Genomic DNA, 10737 nt, shown 5'->3' on the forward strand with positions numbered 1-10737 from the left:
AATGGCTCATATGAGAACATTATATTTGAAAACAAATTTTAAACTTTCACCTTTTTGTTCTTTATTCTCTTCTTTGTATTTAAATGAAAACAAGGCTACATTACACTGCATCAGCGGACAACGTGTTTAGTTTGTAAAAAAAAAGAAATTGGGGTTATATGTCACATAGTCTATTTTATATTCGGTGTCCAGGTTTTACTATATTTTCCATTAATCGAGGGTTGCGGCCATGGACTGAACAACATTCTTTAGATAAAAAAAAAACAGTTTTAGATATTATTCGTACTGTAATAGGCCAGATAACACGATAGGCTAAATAAATTTATCGCAATAGGCAATGAATCTTCAGAAAGAAATCGAAGACGGCGCTTAGCACCCAGTCTTGTTCATTTGGCAAGGAATGACCCTACAGTTTTCTGGTGTGCAAAGTTCTGCATTCAGCGTTTATAAGATGTTCTGCATCCACCCTACTGCAACCTCTCTCGGCCTTGGAACGTTGGTTGGTTTGGTTTGTGGGGTTTAACGTCCCAAAGCAACTCAGGCTATGAGAGACGCCGTAGTGGAGGACTCCAGAAATTTCGACCACCTGGGGTTCTTTAACGTGCACTGACATCGCACAGCACACGGACGCCTTGCTTTTCGCCTCCACCGAAAAGCTGCCGCCGAGGCCGGGATTCGATCCCGCGTCCTTGGGAACAGTAGTCGAGCGTCGTAACCACTGCGCCACCCCGGCGGGGCCTTGGAACGTGAACAGCACACCCGGCAATTGCCAGCTCACTGGTTAGATTAACTGAGCCATCTTTGTACAGATGTATGTGATTTTGATGGTAGAAGTGCAAATAATTCACGTCAATTGTTTAAGAGCAGGTGATGACGTTCCGGCTTTCCTCGTAATTACAGAAATATTAATTTGTATCCTTGGTTCATGTAGACTCCATATGGGGGAGCCTGGTCTTACAGCGGTGGTGAACTGTGAAGGAATATAGGTGCGATGGGATTCTATAACTTTGACGAATGCAGTGCTTGGCCTAATTATTGTAAGGGTTGCCAGATGATGAATAGGGACCCTGGTTAAGTTCCAAATTGGCGTTCGCGTTGGGTCAACAGCAATATGTATGGTAAAGGATGATCCAGCCCGACAAGAACAGTCGCTGCTGTTGAGTCTATACAGGCATTTCCAAATAGGTAAAATGGCGAGAATCTTACAGTGCTTTTCGTATCGGTGTTATACGTATACGGGATTATGGATACCAATGTGTCCCAGTTGGGATGATCTGCAGCCACGTACATTGAAAACAAACAATTTTTATAAAGAAAATCGAGGTTTGCAAAACAAGTGATGCAATTACTACAAGTAAGCAGACGGTTCGCCATCAAGCGCAGGGTGGGGAATAGCAGCGCCAGTTTTGTCGTCATGAGGCAGTGGCGCACGAAACTACGCTTGTTACGTTGACGGTCGGCACACCTTGTTATCGAGCCACCGTAGTGGAAGGCAGGAGCAGCACGGCAAAGCGAAGCGGCAGGAGCCACTTCTTCGAAGATAGGCGACGCCGAGCGTACGGCGTATTTACGTTTCTCGGGAGCAGCCTACATAGAGTCGCTCTTGCATCTCTTCAGATGGTTGGTTTCTGAGAGGCGGATATATAAAACTCCTTCACACGAACGTACACATGAACATGCCCTTAAAACATATTTTTATTTACAAAAACCAACTTACATTTGATTGTTTCCTAGCGTAGAGGAAAAACTTGAACATTTCCTCAAACATCTCGAGGCAGCAACGGTGTTCGTATAAGGCTTGTCGATTCCCGTCTTGCTACACAAACATGACGCTCATCGAATCGTTTGCCGAGTATGTGCATTTCGTTCTTCCGGCCGATGAAGCTTTCCTGAAAAATGTCAGCGATGCTAGTGTAGGAAGCGTACGCAGAACCTTTAGCTGAGTGAAGGCCTCGGTCAACTCGACATTGAAATTCGTGCATGCTATCGTGTTGCAAAATCGGCCGTAGATAGCGTCCTCACATGCCTTTCTGCCAGAAGCATCGTGTCAAATAATAAGGTGCGTAAAGCACAGCTCCAATGACATTGGTCAGTCTCCTCCTTCAGTGATATAGCTCTTCATTGTTGTAAAATTATATGGCGGGCACTAAAGTTCCAATTGTTATTGAAAATCTGAGCGATGTCTGATGTGCCAACTCGTTCCCAGCCGCCCCTTTACAGGCGGTATGAAATTTTTTGACGCAGCGGTATATTTCTATTATAGAAAGTCGAAAAAAAAACACAAAATAGTTTTTGTTGTCGCAACAAATTTGAGTTACGACAATGAATCTATTGTGAGTCTAGAAGTTTGAGCAGTAATATTGTAATATTTTGTGACATAAGAAAACGTACAGCAGAGCAATATAGTACAGAAAGCAGTACAGCAAGAACCGCAGAACTAAAAAGATGTACTGCAGAAATAGAGAAAATTTTGTCGCTGCGACCAAACTATCAATAAATTTCTATTTCTGTCACAATTTTGTTGCTTCGTATGCATTTTCTATGCGTGTCGCATTTTTTCTTTATGATGGTGTCATGCTGGAAAAAGATTACTTGCATATGGAAGTGGTGGCCGCTGGTGCCTTTCGAAGTGTGAAGAGGACCTTTAGTCTAAGACAAATATTTTTAGAAATCCGGAGTGCGGACTACCATTCTCGTTCACGTTTCTTCAGTGCGTAATTAATAGGATGTATTGAAGGTAAGACAATCATTGGTTTGAGGCACTTACGGGTTCTTTGGCAAAATGAGCTGTTTCATGTTTTTTTTTTAGTGATTTTTATTGCTGCTTTTTAAGCCCAGACGTGCTGCTGTGGACAATTACTGGCGTCACATCAGGCTTACCTGCAAAGAGCGCAACAAATTAAAACCACGCCTTCACTGATTCTTTGTTGCTGTATATAGGGTAAAGAAACTTCACACACCAACCTCCTGATAATTCCTTCCTCTTTTTACACGTGTTTATGTTATCTTTGTTGTAACTATGTGAAGATCACTGTCGATATTTTGCTATATTGTGATTGCTTTGTTTAAAATGACACACTCCTCTAAAGAAAGAAAATACCTCTGGTAAAGGTTTAAGTCCAAAGACAATTTATAATACCTCACCCTACAAAACCTGCTGCTGCGTACCCTAAACTTTGTTCAGAACAAGGTCTTGAGCACGTAGCATTCAGTCAACGGACACCAAACGTGTTGGACCAAAATCTGTACTCTTACATGCTAGCTTATCCACGCCGTCTGGTAACACATACGAACGACCAATGAGTGTCCGGCCATGCCACCTGTAAATCACCACCTGCCAGAACCAAACTCCTTATATTTAGCTCAAGATCCGACAACACCGACTCCAAGGTCTTATTTTTTCTTTAGAAAGGGCTTTTATTGCTATAGAGTTTCCTTGCGGCCTGATCCTTGGGGCCAGAATCAGCCTGCACTGTGCGCAAAAGCAAATATTTCTTAGAAAACGAGAACATGAGATAAAAAACTCAGGAAAAGGCTTTGCACGCATGACGTTCTTGTGCCTCTCCTCGGGTTCTATCCAATATTAATTTCTTTGCGTTTTCGGCAACTCTGCGCGGGACTTCGCATTTTGGGTGGCCCCAGTTGCATAGCTGCAGAGACGAATTTGTTTTGGGGAACAATTTAGATTGAAATTTTTCACTTCGATTATCACGGCTTCAGATCCTCGAATCTTGTCCGAGCCCGGTGAAGCGAGCATGTTGCCCAAGATTTCCGGAATGCGTTTACAAGTAACACAATGTTTGAGAAGATAAAGGAATAAAAGTTTCAAAGAACACATGTAACTGGCACCTATGCAGTCATACGAAAGGAACAAATATTTAAAACTGAATGTCAGGTACATTTGGGGTTAGCTATTCATGTCCAGTTTTTCACCAGCAACTGGTTTTGAACCAGTGCTAATGGGTTGCCCTGCTATGGTAAACTCTTATATTCACGCAGTTTTACGTGTTAATTACTTTTATATTACTTATATGCATCTTCTTGTATGCGTAAGAAAGACGTGAAAAAGTCACCTGTCAAGGTCTCAGTTTCTTTATTCGATTGCAGTAGCGCCGCATTGCGTTTTATTATTGAGATGACGATGAAGACATAGTACCGCTATTCATGGCTTCGTGCCAAAAGTAGTAAACGTGTTTATTTTTAGGCTTTCATTCTGCAAAGAGTCATGTCAGCCGATCTTTTAGTCTAAAAAAATAGTCTGTCTCCACTACTGAGGAGGGCGTTAAGCATGAGCTTTTCTTAAGGTACTTTCGTTACCAAGGGCAAAGCCCTGTATAAGGTTCGAAGTGAAATATGGCCGTAAATTTATTCATAGGCTTAGTGTCCTGAGGCTCCTCTGTATAAGATAATTTAATTGTATAGAACCCCAGGATGATTGTCTACAGTAGGTGACCATCTCTAAAGAATGCACGTAGACAATATCCTGACATCTTACCTGCTCTGAAGAATTCAGGATTCAAGGTAAGTAATAAAATTAACAAAGTTAGACTACGTGTTAAACCACCCTATATATGTAATAATTGCTGGGAAAAGGTACCCAGAGGCACCCCCTCAAAAGCAGTTGCAGAGCTCACTTGCGGAGAGCAAATGTCCGGGACAAAAGAAGCTCCATGCCGACGTGGAATTGGGGCACCCTTCTGCTCGAAAACAATTGGCTGCATGAGGGTTGGGTTGACTGGAGGGCTAATTAGATACGAGCAGCTGTAGATCACAGAGAAGGTTTGTTCAAGAGAAGAACGTGATAAAGTCGCAAAAAAAAAAAATACAACTTCCATTCCATGGTGCACTAGGAAAATGTGGCGCGATGCGAAGTCCTATTTTCGCTGCTTCTAGAGGAAATCGCTATCCCCCTTTCGGGGAAAAGTGCCGGGCCAGAAGCTCAATAATTCAATGACGACCGAAACCCGTCGTGCCAACCTCCCTTACCGGCCAGTGTGGAAGGCACGTGAGATCAATTCTTGCGGCAATACCGCAGCAAATGCGGACTGGTCGACCTGATATTATACGGTTTCCTGGCAATGACAGGTTGGAATTGGTCCAAAGAATCGATTATTTACCTTCCATTTTGACCTTTTCCAGCGTTTCGCGTCAAAGCTTGCGCGAAAAATGCAGCCGTGGGCCACACTGTTAAGAAACGAGAAAAGCGTCACTTCAAGGGCGATTACTTATTCTAGGGCTAGATAGCTATCTAGCCCTAGAATAATCTGACCCTCAAATTTACTGAGGGTCAGAAGGTGAAATAAAAACGATGAGGAAAATAATTTATTTGTGGTGACACAAAACATACCCAATTTATATGATTAACAACTACTGTAGAAGCATTCTAACACAATAAAAAAAAGCAAATCACATTTATGTTTGATAGTTGGGATCGAATATACTTAAAGATTTTGCGTATTCCTCACTTGACATGAGTCTTATTTAGGGAACCTTTATGTGTGCCAAGGTAAAATAACGAAGCACATCATTCAGGTAACCTTAAACATATTTAAAGAACAATAACGATACGCATAATTCAGGTGACCCTGAGCAGATTTAACAGGCGCAATGACTTCTCAAATTCTGTCTATGCGAAGTATTTAAAAACCTCACAATCTGAAACAACACGCGAATGCTACTTGGTTCGTTTATTTTGAACGCACGAGCATTAAACTGGTCGATGCACTCATTTTTATTGAATGTTAATTCAAAATTTTTGTATTTATTTTATTTTATTTTGTAATTTTAAATAAATTTGTTATGTTTCTTTCAAAGACAACTATATAGGGGGGGGGGGGAGTAAAATAAATGATCAGGGATGCAGTTTATCTGATTTACAAAGCTCAAAAACATGAAATCAAATGACATTGGTCTAGCGCACCCGCTGTGGTTTAATTCCGTTGCTTTCTTGCAGCATGAAAATCAATCTTTGCATTCAATTTTGAAGCATTGGGCGAAATAAGTGCCGCCAAGCTTGAATTCTTGTAGCACGTTTTATGTAGGCGGCGCGGCTGTATTAGATGAGCTCTAGCCATCACCTTGCGTCCTCCAAGGTTAACGAAAGTATCTAAGGTACCGGCGTTCGTAGAGTATACTGTTTTTTTGTGAACTTTGGTCAAACATGATGTCGAAATACCCTGAGAAGTATGGAAGTACGAACAATGTATGTTTGCCAAGTAGTTAACCGCAATCGGCGGTCTAGTACTACACCACAAGAACATCACAGAAAAACACTCATAAAAGCTGCCTCTTCGAGGTATTCAACCCAGAGCTGAAAGTTATTTCACCGCTTCCGGACAAAACCATACCTGAAAACTGGTAGTGTTTAAACTTCCTACAATCCAAGCGGCCACTGGCTGGCAGAGGAGGGAGGGGGGGGGGGGGGGGGGGAGGGGGGCAATGTAGGAATAGCCAGCTGACATTCTATGTCTTCAAAGTATTAGGACAGCTGCTTTTATCTTCTCGCGGGTTTGTCCATAATGTCCTAACCACGAAGTGGCGATAGAATTTCCCCCTTTTGCTTGTAAAAAAGATGAGAGGGGAGAAAAAGTGTCTCTGAAGGAAGCAAAGAGAATGTGACCTTGTAAAGTCGCTTACAATGACTGTGAATGATCAATAAAAATTCCAAAGACAAGGAATGATTCAGAAGAAATAAAAATCACTGAGAAGACGCCAGAAAAAAAAACGACTACAAATAATTCAGCAAAAATAAATTACCCACGATTACGTTACTTCCTAATGAGAAATTCGAGCGCAGCTCATCACCTGTTTCACCTTTTCGATAGATTGAGGCACCGGTTTCGAGCAAGACACGAAGGTACAATTACACCAATTTTTATAATTTTGCACACGTATTCTTTCAAGAAACACTCCACTAACATTTTTTGGCTGTCATGAAAGAAGCTTTGCGGCCGGAGAAATGAAGAGGGCAATTGAGTTATCGGGAGGTCGCGGAAAGTAGAGCGTGGGCCCGTAGAAACGTTGCGCGACGAACAGATAGCAGCGACTGACTGATGCCGCTGACGCCGCTAGCGAGTGAGAACAGGATGCACGCACCGTGATCCGCTGATAGCGAGCCGACGTTTCGGCAACCGGAGAGCACCCTCACCGCCACGCAGGAAGCGCCTCGCCCCCCTTCCTTTCCTTGTGTTCTTCGGTTGCTGCGTGTGCTCGTGCTCCCATCGTTCGCCGCTGTGTGTACCCCTCTCCCCCCCACCCGCCCCTCTTCCTGCTAGGCTCCGGTTGCCGAAGCGCCGGCTCGAACTGGGAGGATGAAAGAGGGGCGGAGCTGGTTACGAGGCCGACGCGCCGACGCCGCTGACGACGCGAAACCCAGGAAAGGGCGCCAAAGATCTGAGTCTAAAAATTACTAGCAACGACTCTTTTAAGAGCACAGCAACATTACTGAGCAATTACCTCGCGAACCTAATGATATTACATTTAATGAAGCCGCAAAGTATATACAAAAATATAAGACATTAAGACGCATAAGAGATAGAGTTAAAAAGAAAGAACTTAAATATATGTTGCCATTTAAGGATAATTAGCGTCGTGCAACTTTAAACCGTTCGTGAATTACTTTATACAGCGATAGTTACCGACAGCGTATAGTTTCCTAATTTATGCCTGTAAAGCGTGCATTGTGGCACAAAGAATATTCTAGAGGTGAAGCCCAATCATCACTTGCAGGTGCGCTGAACTCAGTCTTGCCACATAGTACAGCCTAGAGAAAAAGGAAGAATTTTTTGCGCTCTCGTAGTGCAGTGACAATAACTCGTTGCGCTTTTCCAAGTCCTATGCATCGTTTTGCAGGGCCAAGGTCGTGCGCCCTATAATAATTATGCGTACTGGGTGTCAACTGACCTGGTTACGTGCACTGATGACAAGCAAGATATGTTATAAGCCTAACGCGCTCATTTAATGGTTCAGATTTTTGTTTGTAGCCACCAATGTCGCTGACGATAGCAGCTTTTAAGTTACATGTGGGAACATTTCTGTGCCACCTATGCACTGCCAGCTCGTTTTCGTTTGTTCCAAAATCAGAAAATGACTTACACTTCAATTGTAAATTAACAATTCAATGTTTATTAGATGCATGCAGACAGGCCTTTCAATTAGCTGCAAATCACTACTTTTCCCTTCGGACCTACTCTTTTATATAGTCTGAATTACACTTTAAAGGTCATCATGCACCTCATTTCTAATGTTATACCGTATTTTTTTTAAAGTACGGCCTTTTTGCTTTGTAAACTTTATTTTGTTTATTAATTAAATGCTCTTTCCATCACCCGTACATGCTTTCTTGGATAACAGTGTGGGCAGTATTAGTAGTACGTTTTTGATTAGGCTGATAAAGAGGAAAAAGGAAAGTATATAAGAGGAAAGCATCGCTAAAGAGGAAAGTATATAACAGTTGCATCTTACCTGTACTCACCTATGGCGCTGAAACACGGAGGCTAACCAAGAGAGTTCCACTTCAGTTGAGGACAACCCAGAGGGCTATGGAACGAAAAATGGTAGGGGTAACATTAAGAGATAGGAAGCGTGCAGAGTGGGTCACAGAAATAACTCAAGTTACCGACATTCTAGTAGAAATTAAGAAGAAGAAATGGACATGGGCAGGACATATAGTGCGAAGAGAGAATAACCGATGGTCGCTTAGGGTAACAAACTGGATTCCAAGGCAAGGAAAGCGTAGCAGGGGGCGGCAGAAAGTTAGGTGGGTGGATGAGATTAAGAAGTTCACAGGAGTCAAGTGGATGCAGCTAGCACAGAACCGGGTTAAGTGGAGAAATATGGGAGAGGCCTTCACCCTGCAGTGGGTATAGTCAGGCTGATGATGATGATGATGATGATGATGATGATGATGATGATGATGATGATTAGGCTGAATAACTACATTTCAAAAGTTACTATTTAACCATTGCGGCTCACACCATCGCATTGTCGGCGTGTCAAGTTTTTTTTTTTTTTATGCCACGTGGTTTTGCTTCCCCCAGTGAGCCGCCCATAACTTATTCTTTTCTGCAGGCGTGCAGAGAGTGAAAACCCAGGAGATATAAACACAGTCATACATTCTACTCGTCCTGGGCTACAAACATCTCGATAAATTAAGAACCTAACTGCTCTATTGAAAAAATTTTGTTAGTCATATTAGTTAGGCATCTTAATACTGAATGCGCCTTCATTGTATTCTGAAGCACGTCGCAGCGAGAAATGCGGAAATATGCGCGCTTACAAAACATGAAGTATACGTTAACTGATTGGTGCAGTATTAGGTAAAGCGCTAAGCTGCTTTATTGGTACTTCTTATTAGAATAGCATGCTCTAGCTGTGTATAAACAGTAACTTCAGTGTTATTATTTTGTTTTCAGTTCTGCTGGGACTAGGAGCTCTCACGCGTTATTACAATATGTACAAACTCCAAACTGCGTTTATTAGAGAGTGGTAAAACTTACGTTAGGTAGCGAAGTACTGGAAGTAGCAGGCGATTATGTCTACTTAGGACAGGTAACGAAGGAAATAAAGGAAGGATGAAAAGGAAATAACAAGAAGAATAAGATTGGGATGGAGCGCATTTGGCAAGCACTCGCAGATTACGACTAGCAGCTTCCCGGTATCGCTCAAGAGGAAAGTATACAACAGTTGCATCTTGCCTGTACTCACCTATGGGGCTGAAACGTGGAGGCCTTCGCCCTGCAGTGGGTATAATCAGGCTGATGATGATGATGATGATGATGATGATGATGATGAAAACTTAATTTGTGCACATACTCTGTAATACGTGGCGTATGAAATAAGATGAGCGGTATATGAAATGGATCGTACATTTAAATAACTTGTCTATGTAATGTAATTTGTAATAGTATGTAAAACAGAATGTCTAGTCCATTGGTAGTTATTGGTAGAAAACCGCGCTAAAACAACAAGTCCAATATCCTTGCCTTTCTGCATGTTGTATTTTGTTTGCATTAAGGTTACTAAGACTAAATGGCAACCTCTTTGTTAAAAGGAGCAGAGAACCGAAATAGCTTTGATATTTACTGGACATCAACCAGCGATGACAGGATTCTGAAGGTTGGTGGGGTATGGAACGTTAACTCTTACTTGCCAGAAGGATATCAAAATCTGAAGTACAAAAGCTACAAGTATATAAGGATAGCCACAAGAACAAACAAAAAACAAAATATCCCTCTAGCCTTTCGAGCTAGCTTTAGAACCTAAATATATTGAAACAAAGTAAATAAAAAAACAGTGACAAAGTAGATTAAAATAAGAAAACGCTGTCACCAATGAATTTAATCCCTGACGAAGGGGATCTTTCATCGGATCTAATTTTTGTTCCTTGAATTTTAAATTACTTATTTCTTTAACGCGTCAGCATTAAAGGCCCCATAATTAAGAAATTATGGTCTTGGCTTTGGTCTGGTTGGTTCACGCGTGGTAAGCAAAAACGTGCCGGCATGCCTCTCGAATGTTTCAATATGCAGCTGACCACAGTGGTTTGTGTGACGTCATGAACTCACGGCATCTAAAGATTGGTTAAAGCGACCCTTTAAATCTATGTCGGGTGGTACTTTACATAATGTGGTAAGTAACCGACTTTTTCATAATGCGTTTGAGATAATAGAGGAAAGCTAAGAGACTGGTTATTAAATGATTAACAGGGTGGTTGTAGGTGAACGAGGATCCGCAAAG

This window comes from Amblyomma maculatum, chromosome 2 (genome assembly GCF_055883805.1).
Source record: "Amblyomma maculatum isolate TAMU_Amacu chromosome 2, ASM5588380v1, whole genome shotgun sequence".
Lineage (NCBI taxonomy): Eukaryota > Metazoa > Arthropoda > Arachnida > Ixodida > Ixodidae > Amblyomma > Amblyomma maculatum.